This window comes from Vicugna pacos, unplaced genomic scaffold (assembly GCF_048564905.1).
Source record: "Vicugna pacos unplaced genomic scaffold, VicPac4 scaffold_21, whole genome shotgun sequence".
In the NCBI taxonomy this organism is placed as follows: Eukaryota; Metazoa; Chordata; class Mammalia; order Artiodactyla; family Camelidae; genus Vicugna; species Vicugna pacos.
This window is the reverse complement of record NW_027328742.1, coordinates 9681868-9694088: the sequence shown is the minus strand read 5'-3', so window position 1 is coordinate 9694088 and position 12221 is coordinate 9681868.

The following is a 12221-nucleotide window of genomic DNA, read 5'->3' as shown; positions in this document are numbered from 1 at the left end:
TTAAAGAGTAAAAGAGCACATTTTGATGGGACACTACTGTTTGGGGGTGGCGGGGGAGAGGACTCCTGGGAATGAGAAGTATCAGCTCCAGGGCAAGAGGAGAGAATTCGAAGGAGAACCAGAAGGACATCCCTTGGGCAGTCTGGCCTGATTTGAATCTTCAGGGACTGGATCCTAGAGGATTAGCACAACTCCACTTCCTGATCTACCCATGGCTGTTCAGTCCTGCTTAGATAATCTAAGGAGCACTATGCTGAAGCCAGATGGTCAGAGGGGCAGTGCAGTCCATGGCACTCCTCCATCCAGCCTGGTACAAGTTTAAAATGAGGCCACATCTTCCTAAAACCCTGAGAGAGAAAAGGGGCCTTCAAAAGGGCACCTTGGGAATTCCACAGCTGGGAGCCCAGGATCTGAGAAGACTGTTTCTCATGGGAGGTAACCCATCAAGGTGGTCTTCCTGGAGTACTGTTCTTTGACAGTATCAGAGAGAGGGACCTCCTCTCTGCACAAGAGGTCCAGAAAGTTGGATTAAATTCTTTCTTTGCCAGGTCTTTTTCTTGCCCTTGCCTGGATTTGGAATTCTGGGTCTGTGGCTAGGAAGACCACAGGAATGAGAACAATCTTCATTTTCCCATTCCTAGTAAAAGCTGTTCTCCCAAAGGCTTGGTATACTTACAGAAGTATCTTAGAGTCCACATATAGCACTGTGAAATAAAATTCCAATTTTACAGCAAGACAATTAAAATTTAAATGTAACTTCTTTTCTGCCCTTTGGCCTCCTCTTCCCACACTGGGCATTGTATCTGTGCTATGCGTCAACCAAACCTCCTCCATTAGCAGGAATACCTGCTCAGCCATAAAGAGCAACACTCTCCTAGCATCAACAAGACAACTCCTCAAAAGATAACAACCCTCCTTGACCTTGTAAGGGGTCACATGACTCATCACGATGATGCTTAGATCTGACAGTAAGACATCATTTGATGTACAGTGCTCTGTCTCAAAAAATATAAATCACTGTGCCTTGATTTCTACTGGGGAGAACAGTTCTCAGAGCTTTCTGAGATGCCCTTCTTGGGTTATAATCCTCAAATTTGGCTCAAATAAAAATGTCCATTTCTTTCCTCAATCAACTGATTCATTTTTCATCAGGATCACACCTTAACGTATATGAAAAAAATGAAGGAACATTTTTTAGGTAATTCTGAGTACAGTACGTGGGAGGAAGCACTGCTTTTTTTTTTTTAAATTAGACCTGTCGATGTCCACTCGTGTAAAACTGGACAAATCAGTATACTCTTAATATAGAATGCCAGTGTGATGCATAAATGTCAGTCACTCTTTCATCAATACACAATAGTCAGCTATATAGTAACCAGTAAACATTCCATGTTTCATCATGATTTTATAGTTATAGAAGCAGTTTCACCATTTATAATTTTGGCGTGCATATGTGACTTTTAATTATGTGAAAAAACAACAGCACTGAATTTTGAAACAAAAATAGAGTAGTCCATCAAACTTCTAGATCAGTTTAATAAAACAAAATCCAAACTGCAAAGAAAACTGTTTAAAATTTTTTAAATTTTCCATTTATTTACAATAAAATTAATATATTGGATGTTCAGGATTTGAGATACTAACTACTATACATAAAATAGATAAAGAGCAAGGTCCTACTGTATAGCACAGGGAATTATATTCAATATCTTGTAATAACCTATAGTGAAAAAATATGAAAAGGAATATATATACATACAACAATCACTATGCTGGACACCAGAAATTAATGCAACATTGTAAACTGACTATACTTCAATAAATGTTTGAAGCTATTTATCTTTATAAATAAGGATTTCCTTAATACTGTGCATGCAATTAACACATAAAAAGGTATGATTTAAAAATCTGTAACCCTGATTTCCAAGTTTTGTGCTCCTGAAAAATGGTTTTGTTGACTTCATTGGATGACTCTCCAATGAGTAAAAGTAAAAATTTGAGTTTATGGAGTAAATTTGTAATAAAATATTCTGAACCCTTTCGGGGGATCTGATTCCCACTTTCCGTCAGCTTTGGAGTTGCCCTCCTTCTTCAGTGTCCCATTCCTCTTCTCCGCCTCCTACTTCTCTATTTCAAGTCTTAAGACATCTGTCCTAAGACATTTCCAGCTACTCCTTTGCGTGTGCCTCTCTCATCAGAGTTTCAGGTTATTTGGGGGTTGAGACCCTTCAGTCTCTCCTTTGATCCTTAAATCATGTCTTTTATGCCTGGTTGGAAAGGTGGAGAACAACAGGTTATGCCAGCTTGTAGACAACAGAGTCTAGCCTGATTCTTACATCTCCCAGAATGGAATGGGCCCAGCGTACAGCAGACACAGATGCAAAGTGCTCCTAATTAAAAGAGCAGTTGTTGGAGCATTTATGAGCCAACCTCAGAAGCACATGTTATCCAAAGATGTCACCTCCTGTCCATTCATCAGTATGTGGACCATCATCTGTCTAAGCTGCCTTAGAAGGACCAGCAGCTCATGACAGCAGTGGGAAGAAACTAGGGTCTAACAGGCTTCCAGCTCAGGCCACCAGGCAGGGACGCTGGAGGAGGGAGTGGCCAGCCAAGCCTTTCCAAGCCATAGAGTGACTTCTCTCCATTACCTTCAGGGAGAAGTCACAAAGGTTATCTTGGTTCCTGAGTCAACAGAAATTCTCCTGGAGAAGTACGCTTAGAAGTGCAGGGAGAGTCCTAAATCGGAAATCCCCTTCCAGGGCTATGGATGTTTCTTTATATCCAGGCAACTGCTGATTAATTGCTTAATATTCAGCTCTTAGTTGGTGCTGCCTTTCAGGCCCCAGCCCGCCTGACCCAACAGCTGCTTCACTTGGCTCCAAGCCTTTATGACTTTATTTCGAACAAATCTCCAACATTTTCATTTGCCTTTTCCCAACTCGACTATGCAACTCAAAATTTGTTTTAAATTTTACGGTCTTTTCTTCCCATTTCTCTCTCTCTCTCCCTTTCTCTCCACCCACTTCTTACAGCTGTAGCTTTGGGATTTGAGTTGGTTTTCTTTAGGGGGCAGCAGATTATGTGATGCAAAAGAAAGGAAGTTTGCAGAAGGGAAGGGGTAAAGCAGTGAGAAGGGGAAGGTCATTTTACTAACTCTTCGGATCCCTTCAGAACAAGCTAAAACCTAATACTATATAAATACTGACGTGCACAGTAGAGTCAAAGTATTCAATAAACATTTACTGTGAATGGAGGCATTAGGGAAGGCTTAGGCCCCGCCTGAATTCCCATGAAATTTGTAAATATTTCTTTCATTTGTTCTCCATTTACAATTAGTTGAGGTCAAGCTGATCAAAGCCAGAAGAGGCCTGTTGCATGTGAACCCGCATCCCTCACAATGACATCCACGAAGCAGAATGAAATATGGAATATCGGGTTTCCACGGATGTATGAACTTGTAAAAAATCTGAAAGAATAGGAGGTTTTTCACACTGAGTAATGTGAAACATTTGGTGTGGATTGTAGGCCTCTGAAGAGGGAAAGGGAGAGCCCAAATCCATCAGGCTATAAAACAGAAGCAGGCCCAGGGTCTTCCCCTGGCAGGCAGGCAGGCAGGCAGGCAGGCAGGCATCCAGTGATTTAGCTGTCACAGGCTCTCCACCCTCCGGAGGTCCTGGCAGAGAAGGCCTTCGGGTAGGAGACCAGGCACCCAGGGCTCCTCCTGCCTGGGATGTGGGCTTTTCAGTGGCCTGTGCTCTGCTCCATCCCACTCCGTGCCTTCTGTCCCTGGATTGTTGAATCACTGCTCCTCTACCCTAGCCTAAACACACACCTATTTTAACTGAAGCCTTCACAAACCATTTTCAGATCGGGGTTAAAGTCCTTGCTAAGTCCTTGGGCAGGACCTTCTAAACACAGTCTAAGTAAATAAATAATCCCAAGTGAACCCAGAAGTACACGCTATCACAAAGCCTTGAAAAGCCCCGAAAGCCACAAGTTACTGTTCCCCTGGCTCACTTGAGCCCTTGCTCTCTCTTTGTTTTCTCTTTCTCTCTCTCTCCTTCCTTCTGCAGACCTTCTGCTCCCATAAAGCCCACATCACTGTCTGCTGGGGCCGGGCTCTCCTTTGGTGAAAATCCAGTGTTTTTGTTACTTTTTAAATTTCCTCTGGTTTTCCAAGCTGTCAGGCCATAATAGAGTCTGAGGTGGGGACATGAGAGGGCTTTAGCAGTTTACATTCTTCTATCTCCAGAAGTGCCATAAGGCAAAGCCTCCTTCATTCTTAGAAAACAGAGCAGCCACTAGCAACCGCTTAATAATAGACCTCATGGTAATTCACGAATGCTCAGAATGAAATAAGCGAGGGTTATTGCCAAGGATTTCTAACCAGCAAAGGCAGACTTGAAGCACATGCAGCTCTCTTTGGAAAACACAAACAGCCCCTCCCTCCTTCCACTCCTCACCATCCCCTCACCCAAGGGAATTCCACCTCCTCTCTTTGCCAGATTGTGGAGTGAGGCATACGTTGTTCAAGGTACATCCTAGCCCCAAAACACCAGGAATGAGAGAAAGGCTGAAATCCACTGTATTTTATGAAGTTGGGGAAAGGTTTGCAAGGATTAAAGACTGAGAGTAGGCAGGGGCAAACAAATGCTAAGTAGAACAGTCTTGTGTGAAAACTCAGCCTCTCCTGGGAATCACACACACACCCCTCCTGCTCTCCACTCTCATCTACTCAAAACAGTTAGAGGAAGACCGTTTACAAACAATGGGTGACAAAGGAGGGGCAGCGGGAATAAGGGGTCAACTTTGAACTGAAAGCCTCTGTGTGACATCAAGCTGTTCCTTCAGAGGGAGTTCTCCAAAGCTCTGGGTTGGAACTGACCTGGGCTTCTACAGCGGAACAGAAAGTTCTTCCCTTAGGGAGAATCGATGTACAGCAATACACAGTGCAGGAGGGTGAAACCTTAATGTCCATGGAATCAAAACAGAGAGAAAACTTGACCGTGCACGAAGGCCTTCAGCTTAGAAAAATGGAATCATCCCAAACTTTTCAGAACGTGTTAGGCAGGACAGAAGGAGAACAATTTTAAACAGTGTCACAAATAGTCTCCAAAGACCTTGTGGAAACAAGTAGCTATACCAAGAAACATATTTTGGCAATCTGGTCACAAATGATTTGAAACATGATGGGTTGGGTTTGGTTTTAAATGAATAAGCTTTGATAGTTTTGAAGAGGAGAGTGCTCAAAGGAAATCTGCAATTGGAGATTTCACTGAATTCATTTAGTTCACTCACAGTGCACATCTTCTGCCAGGATGTGGTGACTACAAACTCGCCAGGCAACGCCACCAGCCGCACACAGGGGAGAGAAATTGATGCAGTCTTTTTCATCTATTAACACCCACATCCATTTCAAGAAACTGAACTTGCACACATCACTGATTACAGCCCTCCTTAGAGGTCACTGGGTTGACAGATTTCTAGTGTTTACTGCCTATGTAGTTATCCTGAAACAACACGTAGTTTAAGGCCTAGATTTGAACCTTACAATCATGGAGTTAAACCGATATATTTTTTAGTGACTTGCTTTTTTAATTCAATATTGTATTTATGAAATTTATCATTATTGATGCATGTAAATTTTTTTCACATTTACCACTGCATAGTATTCCACTGTATAAGCATACATCTTTCTTTTGACAAGTCCATTAAGAGAATCAGCGTAGAAACTGGCTCCTACAATTGTGGAGGCTGAGAAGTTCCATGATCTGCTATCTGCTAGCCAGAGACGCAGGGAAGCTGGAGGTGTAATTCTAACCTGAGTCTGAAGGCCTGAGGACCAGGGCAGCTGATGGTGTAAGTCCCAGTTCAAAGACAGAAGACACATATCCCAGCTCAAATGGGCAGACAGGGAGCCAAAAAGGTGAATTCCTCCTTCCTCTGCCGTTTGTCCTATTTAGGCCTTCAGGGGATGAGATGAGGTCCACCCACACTGGGGAGGGCAATCCACTTTACTGAGTCTACCCATTCAAATGATAATCTCGTCTAGAAATACCCTCAAAGGAACACCCAGAAATAATGTTCAATCTGGGCATCCCGTGGTACAATCAGGTTGAAACATATGATTAACCATCACAATAAACCATTATGTTATTTATATATTAATCTATATTTTATCTACACATTTAACTTATATAAACATTGTCCTATATTTTTCCTCATAAAAATACCATTGTGAATATTTCTGTACATGTGTCCTGGTGTACCTATGCAAGATTTTCTCTAAGGTATATCCCTGCTCATGTAATTTGTAGGTCATAGGGCAAGCTCACACTTAAACATTGCCAAATTCATTTCCAAAATGGATATACCCATTTCTACTCCTAACAACAGAGGAAAAGAATTCCCTTAACTCCATATCCTAGTTAAGACTTGGTATTGTTCAACAACTGAGTATGAAATGGTAGCTCGTTATGGCTTCAATGTGCATTTCCCTGGCTGTAATGAAATAAATGACCATTTATCCACTTGTCATGTGAAACTGATTCTGTAAAAATGCTATTTATTTCATTTGCCCATTTTTCTATTAGGTTATTTCTCTTTCTTATTCATTATTTGGAGTTTATATATTCTGAATAATATTTTCACACAATTTGTAGCATCTTTCAATGAACAGGAATTTTAAATTTTTATTACACACTATTCTAAAAAATATTTTCTTTTAGGGTTATTCTTTTGTATCTTGTTTAAATAATCCTTCTCTACCCTATGTCACAATGACACTCTCCCATATAAATTTCAAAACATATTATAGTCTTGACTTTTACGGTAGGGTCTTTAGTGCACCTGAAATTAATTTTTCAGTATTCTGTGAGGACGGAATCAAATTTCATTTATTTCCCAAATGTATAATCAATTGTCTCAGCGTCATGTATTAAAAATACATCCTTTTTCTTCCACTCTCCAAATAATTTATAACAGATATCCTTATATTCATGTGGCTACTTCTGGTCTCCTTACCCTAGTCCAGTGGTCTGTTTTCTATCCCTCTGCCAATAGCCATGTGTTGGTAGAACTAGTCAGAGGAAAAGAAATGTGGGACCTTCACAGGAGCAATAATAGCAAGACTGACAAGTAAGCTAAAAGGAACACCAGGAGCAGGACAGGAGGAAATAAAGTGCCTAGATATTCTTATCTGTCCTGTTTAGAAAAATTACAGCATTTCTTGAACCTGTGGCTTGAAGTCTTTCATGTGTTTTGGAAAATTCTTAGCCATTACTTCTCCAAATACTGCTTCTGTCACATTCTCTCTCATCAAGATCTTCTTGGACATTTTCACTGTCACATAAATCCCTTACGCTCTTCTAAAATTGGAGAATTTCTCTTTCCATTTCATTCTGCAGTATACAGATATTTTATTCTGACCTGCCAGTTTATTCTTTCTCTTGTCTGATGTGCCTAATCTCAAGTTAAACCCATCCACTGAGTTCTTAATTTTACAATTGCACTCTTTCCATTTTAGAATATCCAGTTGATTCTTTGCTTAAGTTTCTCATTCTTGCCACCATTCTCTTTTAACTATTTTAGTGTACTGATCATAGTTATTTTAATAAGTCTGTATCTGATAACTTGAATAACTGGACTTCCCTTTAGAATCTGTTTTTATTGTAATTTTTAAAGTTATTTTTCAGTCAAGTCTTGTCTCTCTGTATACCCAAGTATTTTTGACCACATGCAAGACATTTTTTAGGAAAACCTGTAGAGGTTTAACATGCTGCTCTGGATGATGTTATCCTCCAGAGAGGGTTTAATTTGCAGTTAATTTTACAAGCACTTAAGGTCCAACCAGGATTAAGCTGATTCGAGCTTTAGCCGCATGAGGACTTGTCAAGTTCTGTCTGGTTCACTCTTACTCCCAGTGGGGAGCCCTGGAGGGTCCTGTCTGAAGGCTTGGGCTGTTTATCAGGGCATCCTCTACTTGATGGGCCCTGAGCTCTACTTTTTGTTCCTCCAGCTCAGTAAGACTGCTGGAAACCCTGGTCAGCCTCTGAATCTCTCAGCTCGATTTTGTTTTCAGAATCTGTGGGTTTGCCTCAAAATGAAAAACCACCTCAACTGCTGAACTCATTTTCCTTGAGGCTTCCTTCTGATTCCAGATCTTAAGCCTGAAAAGACTCATTGCCTCCAAAGCTCTCTGCACCTCCAAACATTTACTTTTGTATTTTGTCCAGCTTTTCCCTGAGGATTGTTTTGAAATATCCTGGTCAGCCATTCCTAGAAATGGGACGCTGCTATTTTAAATCCTATTATAAATATTATCTTTTAAAAACTAATTTTCAATTAAAGTTGAAATGTGATTGGTTTTTCTAAATCAATTTTTATATTCAGCAACATCATCAAATTCTGAGTAATTCCACTTATTTATAGATTCATTAGCGTTTTCTAATAAACTCTAGTTATTTCTACTATCTATGAACTATAGTTTCATTTCTTCCCTTCTAATGTTTACATATATTTAATTTCTTTTTCTAATCTTACATGTTGGTTGGGAACTCCAAAATAATGGTGAAAAAGACTTCGTCTTGTTCAGTCTTAAAGACAATAGTTACATGTTTTCCATCAAGGCTGAAGTTTGCTGAGATAATTTGTAGACGCCTTTTATCAGGATAAATAAGATTTCCTACAGTCCTAGTTGGCTAAGACTGGGTATGTACAAATCAAAGTTGGCTCAAGTGTTTAAGCAAACTCAAGAAATACCAATTTCGTCAATATGAGACTATTTTCAGAATTCCAGGACATTATCTCATTCTCTCTAAGGAGAGAGCAAGTTACAAGAGTCTCTCATTTACCTGTTGATAGGGAGCCTCACTTTTTGGGTGTATTATTAACATCCATTTTGCTTCTTGGGCCCCAGAGCTACACTAGCACATATAGGTTTCTTTTCCTCATGTCCTTTTTCACAGTCTCCTCAAATTTTACATCAGAATGTTTTCCCTAATGTCTATTCTCTATTCTAATCTCCTTCTAGTAAAAGATCAGCTCATCACCATCTTTCATACAAAAGCACTTTTCCTTATATTTAAAAGACGTTAAGTTTTCCCTTTAGTCTTTTTAACATACTAAATAAAATCAACCTTTTTTACTTTACTTTGTGCCTGATCCTTATTAGTCTCCTCTGAAAGTATCCAAAATTCATCATAATCGCTCTTCAGTCCCAGCATCCTAACTTGGACAGTACTATACAAAGTCCTAACCATATCAAATACCAGGGGAAGGTTACATCATGGTTCCTTGCTCCTTACGTTTCACATGCTCTGATTTTTCTCTGCCTTTTTAATCATGGCCCTCCTTTGCTAAATCATTACTCATTTGCAGTTCACTCTGACCTCTGGATACTTTTCTGATGTGGTCGGATGGAGACCTTCTGAGACACAGCAGGACTCTTAGACTTGTCTACACTTTCTCCCCTCTTGTCACAGTCACTTAACACGTCAGTCCTGATGGGTTTCAGGATGTTAATAGTCATCTTGTACAATTCCTGAGCATCAGCAGATGGAATCAGTCTATCTCATACTTACTCTTCTAAATCACTAACAAACACATTAAGTCATACTGAAGCAGAGGCCAACTCTTTCAGAACTCCAATCAATAAAGTAACATTCCCACATTCATATGGGGCACATACCATCTAGCTGTATATGATGGAGCTTTTCAAAAATGTCAGTACTTGGGCCCTAGTCCAAAAGAATCCGATTTAATTGGTCTGGGGTGGGGCTGCCCAAGTGAGTTGAATGTGTAGCCAAGATTGAGACCACTGACCAGTATCTGATAAAACGTGCTTCCTTGGTATGTTTTAGCACAGTAGTTCTCAAACTTCACTATGCATACAAACCACCTGGGGGTCTTTTTAGAATGCAGACCCTGCTTCAGTAAATCTGGGATGGGATCTCAAATTCTGTATCTCCAACAAGCTTCTAGTGGATGCCAATGACATGCATGCATTTAATGACATGAACCACATTTTGATAAGCAAGAAAGCAGAGACCCTCACTCAACTTGAGCACCTAGTTCACCGTTGAACAGCCTAGTCTTTTAAGCCTAACTCTGACACTTTCTTCAAAATAATTTCTGCAATATCCTCAGCCTTTGCCCAGGTTTTGTGGTTATTCCCAGAGTTTCCTCTCTTTGTTTTCTGATCCATGTTATATGTGACATAGTTTTCTGGGTTTGTGAAATGAAAAAGCATATGAAGCTGGGTTTCCTAACCAATATCTTGGCATCATCTAATAGTGTCTACCCATGTCTCTCCCTCCTCAGAGATGGATTTTGGCCAAGAAGTCTCTTTCTCCAAGGTTTGCTCAGTGTTCTGAAGGGGAAAAGATTCCAAACAGCATTAGTGCCCTTGCCGACACAACACACACGTTACACACACCTAAGTATCCACGTTTCACACACAGACCATTGCACTGTTAGACCCCTGCCCTCCCCAGGACCTTGAGCTTTCAGGAAAACGAAAAGTAGCCGCTCTCCTCTTCACAAGAAGGCTGGGATCCCAGGTATGAAGGGACATTATGCAAGACCCTCTGTCCACTCTCTGCCTGTGTTTAATTCTATCATAAACACTCCTCATGTATACATACCTTGTTTCCTCCAGCCCCGTGTTGGAGCCATTTACTCAGCAATGCCAACCTTCATCTGGCTTCAGGCATGTGTAGCTGGATGCTTGCAGCCAGTACACTCAAGGCTATCTTGGCATTTCTTTCAATAGGGTTATGAGATCCTTACCAGGGGAACCCAAGAGGCTTTAAGAAAGGCAGGAATCCCAGCTCAGTCACTAATCAACTGTGTTACCTTGAAAAGTTATTTCCCTTCTCAGAACTTCATTTTCTTCATCTGAAAATGGTGCTAATAGTATCTACCCCATAGGATTGTTGTAAAGATTATATGAGACACACATGAAGTATTCGTGCAATGTCTGCGACTTACCACTGGTTCACTCAAGGCTAGTAACCTGCATCAGAAGTCCTTTTGTGTCCCACCTGGGATATTTCAAGCCCTATTTGCTATTTCACAAGTTCTGGGGAGATGCATAACTTCTGTTTCCAGATTATGTCTCATATATTAAGCTCTGACCCACAATGTACACACTCCTGCTAGATACCCCCACCTCATCTCACCAGTACCTCCCCCAAGAAAGAGAGAAATTTTCATCAAAAAAATGAAATGCCTTTATCTTTTGATTTATGCTAACCAAGTCAGGCACTAAATGTGGGCATAAACACTCCAGCAGACACCACTTTCCTTTATGGTTTCATTTTTCTTTCTAAGCCTGATGAGTTGGTGGCTGTAAGGAACCAAAGAAGAACTAGGTCTTTCCTGAGGGGCAGGGGAAAAAAGAAAAACTGGACTCTCTTTCTTTTGCAGGGAAAATGATGAAGGAAGCACAGAGACTGTGCAATGAAAAGGCAGATTGGACACACAAAAGACAGCAATTCCACACTTTCAGTCAATTTAGGACTCTAGATGAGTGGGTAGTAAAATCCACAGCCAAGCCAAGCCTCATTTGGTTGGATGATGTTGGCTCATCAAGCACATCAGCTACCAGGACACAAATGCCAACCCCTCCATCCCAACCCCTGAAAAAGGTCTAAATGCACAAGGCCTGTCTGGTGTAGTTTCCCAATCATCACTAGCTCCCAGCTGGATTACCTAGCCCACCACCACATTTGGTTTTGCTCCGGGTCATACGGGGAGGGGAGGGCAGGAGAGCTACTTTTCAAGTTTTTTTATAGCAAAATAATGCACCCAATTTTTTTTTGTAAACATAATCTTTAACGAGATCCATAAAAACGCTCTATTTAAAGAAACAAACCCCTGCCTGGACTCCTCCTACCTCCTTCTTTTGGTGTACTTTTCAAGCAGCAAACTGCTGTCAGAATTTAATTGCTGACCAAGGTAAACGTCAGTGGTGCTGAGACAGTACTGAAAACCATCAACAAACATGTACACTAGGTCCTGGCTGACTTTTCTGACGTAAAATTTAGGATTCCCAGTATGACCAGAATACATTTTGATTTGGGGAACGACTTAAAGATTTTAAAATAAAATCATATTTAATTACCTATTTCATGGACTGATCCTCCTCCACCGAAAAGATTACATGAGACTGTCATTGGACCATCCTAGAAAAATATGACACCCCTAACTGCACTTCC